The following is a 5696-nucleotide window of genomic DNA, read 5'->3' on the forward strand; positions in this document are numbered from 1 at the left end:
TGCAAGTGTTAGTTTAAAGAGTTCGAGAAGGGTTGTATTTATTTTTATTTTTGCAGGATATCCAACCCCCTTCTAAGCCGACCGCAACGGTCCTACAAGTGGTATCAGAGCCGAGACGCCTCAGAAGGACTAACCGCTGTCTGAAGCAACAAAATAATGGCCGAAGCTAGTGACTACCCACCAGCATTCGAAGGGGAGTTTTTTTCCTGGAAGCAACAAATGGAGGAATATTTGAATTCAGATTTTGGTATTTCTTTAATATTGAAATGTGGTTATGAAGCACCAAAGACAACAAATGGAGAAGAACTCGATCTACACCTCTGGAATAAGAAGCAACGTGACGAGTTAATGGCAAACGATCGGGCAGAGTTTCACATTCTAACCGTAATACCAAATGAAGATCTTAATAGAGTTGGCGAATATAAAAGCGCAAAAGAACTTTGGGAGAAGTTCTTGAAGCTCTACGAAGAACCTTTGGAAGCCGACAACTCAATGGACACCAAGCCGCCGACGGAACAGTTCGAGAATGAAGAAACTGGCGAAATACCCGAAGTCCATCCCAAGGACAGAGAAAGCCCTTCTTTAATGAGCATCGATGGAGGGGGAGAATCTTCGGAAGAAAGTAATTCAACAGGGGGAGAACCAACGGCCGACAAGGTAAGTCAGGTATGACCTCCACCTTCTGAACAATTGGTTCAATCAATCGAAAATTTTTTTGAAGATTTTTGCGAATTAAAAGTTGAATCATCAAAAGAGTTTTTGGGATTTGAAAATCAAATGTCGAACACTTCTTGCAAATTAGAAATATTATCGAAAGAATTTCTCGAATTGCAAAAAGTTTTGACGAAAGATTCTTGCGAATTACAAATTATTTTGTCGTAAGAATTTGCAAATCAGAAATATTGCCAAAAGATTCTTGCAAGTTACAAAATATTTTGTCGAATGAATCTTGCAAATTAGAAAAATTGTCAAACGAATTTTTACCAATTATCTTGTCAATACAATTTCTTGCATGTTTAATATTTGTTGCTTTAAATCTGAAAAATTATGATTTAAAAAGTTATGATAAATTAAAATGAAATTTTAAAATTTTCTGATAAAATCATGAGAATTAAAAATAAAAAAATAATAAATGCATAGAATTTTTTTTAAATGTTCTAAAAAATTGTCTTAAATTTTCTTGCATAAAGTTTTAGGCTTAGAAAGTTTTTTTTCTTGATGGCGAAAACTTAGAAACTTCTCAGAAAGTTCTTAATGACTTAGAAATTTTTCTTGACTTAGAAATATTTTCAGAAAATCATTGAGATAGATTTTTATAATTTTCTAAGTGTCAACCTTTAGACTTTTCTTGCAACCCCAATTTTTTATGTGATCAAAGGGGGAGAATAAAAAGTATAAGTCTAGGGGGAGGTAGACAATTGAAAAGGTAGAAAATTGAAAATTGGAAAATTTTGAAATTTAATATTTCTATCTTGTTGCACATTATTGCAAAATAAATTGTTTAATTTTCATATCTATTTTTTACCCTAACTTAACTTGGGTTGATCACATCAAAAAGGGGAAGATTGTTGGAATCCCAAGGTTGTTTTGGTGTGATCAACAAGTTAAGTTAGATCCTGTGTGTTTCTAACCTTGTGTCTAAGTGTGCAGGAGCTTAGGAGCACAGATACTCGAGCGGAAGATGCAGCTAGCGAGAAGGACGGCACGCGGTACGTCCGAGGGACGAGGTGCTGCGGAAGAGTACCCCGGTAGATGAGAAGGAAGCGTGCGGTGGTTCTGAGGGACGAAAGACGGAGCGGAAGATTACTCGGGGAGCAAGAGACGCACCTAGCGAGAAGGTCGGCACGGGGTGCGACCGAGGGACGAAGACTGCGGATGAATACGCTGGTGGATGAGAAGGAAACACGCGGCGATTCTGAGGGACGAGAAGCCGGAGCGGAAGGCTGCTCGAGAAGACCGAAAGTTGGGTTCGGGTGAGCCCTATTCCGGATGATAGAGATCACCCAAGCGAGCGGATCCGGAGCAGAAGACTCGGACCGAGGCAGGACTGAACCGGAGAAGAGGTCCCGGACAAAAAGTCAACCACTATTGACTTTTTGCTCCGGGGCGCCCAGAACCATTCCGGGCGCCCGGACTAGCATATTTAACCAGAACGCATCATTCGCGTTCTGAACGTTGGGGATAAAGTTTTACCCCCCCCCCCCAAGGCACCCGTAACCCTTCCAGGCGCCCCGACTAAGGCTATAAATTAGCCTTGGTCCAGAAGTTTTTCAACGAACTCATTACTTGTAATTCCAACGCTTGTGCACTTCTAGTTGTAGCTGAGCTTCTGTTTTTTGTGCTTCAACGCTGTAAGAGGCTTCTCCGTCTGAAAGAGTTTTAGTGCTTAATCTTTCTTGGATTAACAACCACATCGGTTGTAACCAAGTAAATATCTTGTGCCTCGTCTTTTAATGTTTTTATTTTTTTGCTCTATTTATTATACAAGTGTTAGCTTAAAGAGTTCGAGAAGGGTTGTCTTTCTTTTTATTTTTGCAGGATATCCAACCCCCTTCTAAGCTAGCCGCAACGGTCCTACAGACATTTCCTCATCTTTATTCTCCTCAGAAGTTGAGCACATGTCAAATTACAATTGCTCCTCCTCCATTTGAGCCACTACATCCCTTTTTTTAGACTTTCTTCTTCATGTGTAGGCTTAGATTCTTCACTTAGAACCATCTTTACCTTGCTCTTCAAATCATGGCATTTCTTATACTCACCTTCATGACTCATCACGTCATTAGGTAAAATATCAATCAAAATTGATATTACCTTTTCATTTGCCTTTGATCGTGAAATTTACGCCTTGGTCCAATAACGTGGTCAGAGTCTCTTCCCTTTCTTTTCTCTTGGAAATTTAAATGGATCCTCAACAGCCATCATGGTATTTCAATCCATCTTGAAGAAGACCTTCATTTTCCATCATCCAAAAGGTGATATCTCATATATTTCTCCCTTTATACTTCTACGGGATAATCAAGCCGACCATCCTTAGCTTCCTCAGCGGTTAGTCTGACGGAGAGTAAACCTGCTTTGATACCACTTGTTGAGGATCGTGGTCCAGCTAGAAAGGGGAAATTGAATAGACGGTCACTCCAATTTAACTTTCTTCCTTTAAGATATTACTACATAGCGGAATAATAAAACAAACAAGATAAGGAAAATGAAAGCAAACTCTAACACGTTCATTTAACGTAGTTCGGAGATAAAGCTCCTACTCCCGACGTGTCCTTGAGATGGATGTGTTGGATATCTTGTGCCCGGCTAGAAGGGGGTTGGATAGCTAGGTCACCCCCAATCAATTACTTCTCTACAAGAAGGTTAGTTTGCGCAAGTGGAAATGAAACTAAAACAATAAAAGTAAATAAGAACACAAATGCTAACACAATCGATGTAACATGGTTTGGAGATTGCTTGCTACTACTCCACAGCTTGTCCTTGAGGTGGATGAATCCTTAATCCGTCGATGGATTAGTACCCGACAATCTCCGGCTAAAGTTTTCTCCTTTTCTGTGGAGCAAACCTCTCACAAGGCACTCTTCTTCTTTACAAGATTGAGAATAAGAATTGGAAGAAGAGTGTTAGGCTTTGGAAGCTTAGAGGCCAAGACTAGGAGTGTATCAACAAGATCAGTAATCTCGTTTAATGCCCCAAGCTTCCAATATATAAAGAGGAAAGAGTTGATCACAAGACAACTCATTTCCTGCACACCAATCGACTGGCACTTCCATCAGTTGATTGGTGCAACTGTTGGACACAGCTAACGACTACTTGGCAGAATCAGGGTTTCTGCCAACGGTCGTCAACGATCACTTACCAGTCGACTGGTGAAAGTACCAGTCGACCGATTACTGCTAGCTGAGCGAACAGAATTCTTCTGTTCACTCCCAGTCAACTGAGTCGACTGGACCAGTCGACTGCAACTTCCATCAGTCGACTGCAACTTCCATCAGTCGACTGGTCCCAGTTACACACTCACACTCATCCTCTCCAGAGTCGCCCGTGAAGCCCTCTTCCTCAACCTTCGTCCCTCGGATACACCCGAGCCCGCGGCTCCTCTCCGTGTCATCTTTCACGTTGCCTTAAAGTCCGCTTCCCTAGGCTCAACTCCATTGCTCCTCGTCTGGCGGTCCCTCGGATGTCTTCCACATCATCCTTCACTGTCTTAAGGACCCGAGCCCTAAGATGAGCTTCCCAAGCTTAGCCGGACCAATCTCCTCATGCATGTTTCACCAAGTCCTACATGACTCAAACACACATATCAAACCAATATGAAAGCATAACTTAAAATTTTTGACACACATATTAAAACTATAATCGTACCAATCAAACTTAGGTTGATTGCACCAACAGGATGATCCTTACTCATCGGTGGATTAGTCCCCAGAACTCCGTCTAGTTCAAGTCTCCTTGTCGGTGGAAAAACCTCATCACAACCTCGATCAAGAGTACTTGAATCATGAGAGTTTGAAGACTCTAATTAGGAGTTAACCACTTCTGATTTTGTCACCCAAGCCGGACACCCTGAGCTCCATTTTATAGACCTCGGAGGATTATCCGTGGGGCCGGCACTAGGGGGGCCGCTAAGGTAGCGGATCTACCTTTTTTTTTTTTATATAGAGCTCGGAGGAAATACACAAGTTATATTCCCGCTACCAGTCGATTGATCACTTCACGAGTCGATTAGCCTTTGTGAAATTCGACCGTTACAACTCAATAGCTCGATACCAGTGGACTAACCACTAGACCAGTCAACTGTTCCACATCGATTGAGTGAATAGAGTCCTCTGTTCGCTCCCACCAATGGATTGGTAAAGTCACCAGCCGACTGGTAAACCCTAAACCTAGGGTTTTACCTCGAGTACAATCTCTAATGTACTCGTCCTCACCCGCACAACTTCGACCTTACCTTCTAGTCTCCTCTATCAGCCTTGTGTCCCTTGGTTGTTTCTCCATCCTTCACGTCTTACCTTCAAGAGCTTCCTTCGGCCTTGTCTTTTATTGTCGGGTCTTCCATTGCCAAGAGGCTCCTCATTTTCAAGACTTCACCTTACTAAGAGCTCCTTGCTCTAGGACTTCAACCTTGCAAAATCACACTTGAACTTACATTGTCAAGACTATACACTTGGACTTACGTTGTCAAAACTACATACTTAGACTTACACAGGCAAACCTCCACACTTGGACTTTACATTTGTCAATATCACACTTAGACTTTCCTTTGTCAAGATTATACTTGAACTTTACCTTGTTGTACCCGCATCCTGTATACTCATAAAGGCATATCAAATACAAAAATTATCTAATTTATATCTTTGCCCAAATATCAAAACCTAGTATCATATTGATTGCTCCAGCATTTTCATCGTCATCGACTTGGTTATCCAAACTTTTCGCTCGTCTCAACTCATCCAGATCTCAATTGGATAACTTTGGCATCGTCTATGGGAATCACGAGCGAAGACATTAAGTAATCTGAAGACTTCCTCCTCCTCAATTTATCATTTCAAATTACTTTATTGATCTAATAATTTAGAATTATTACCAGTATTGAACCACCGCTTATTTTTATGAGTCATTGCTATGTTTATGTGGAACTTTAGATATTTAGATCTATTCAGGCTAGAATTAGTCATGGATCAAGCATTTTTCTTTGT

The sequence above is a fragment of the Zingiber officinale genome, chromosome 6B (assembly GCF_018446385.1).
Source record: "Zingiber officinale cultivar Zhangliang chromosome 6B, Zo_v1.1, whole genome shotgun sequence".
Taxonomy (NCBI): domain Eukaryota; kingdom Viridiplantae; phylum Streptophyta; class Magnoliopsida; order Zingiberales; family Zingiberaceae; genus Zingiber; species Zingiber officinale.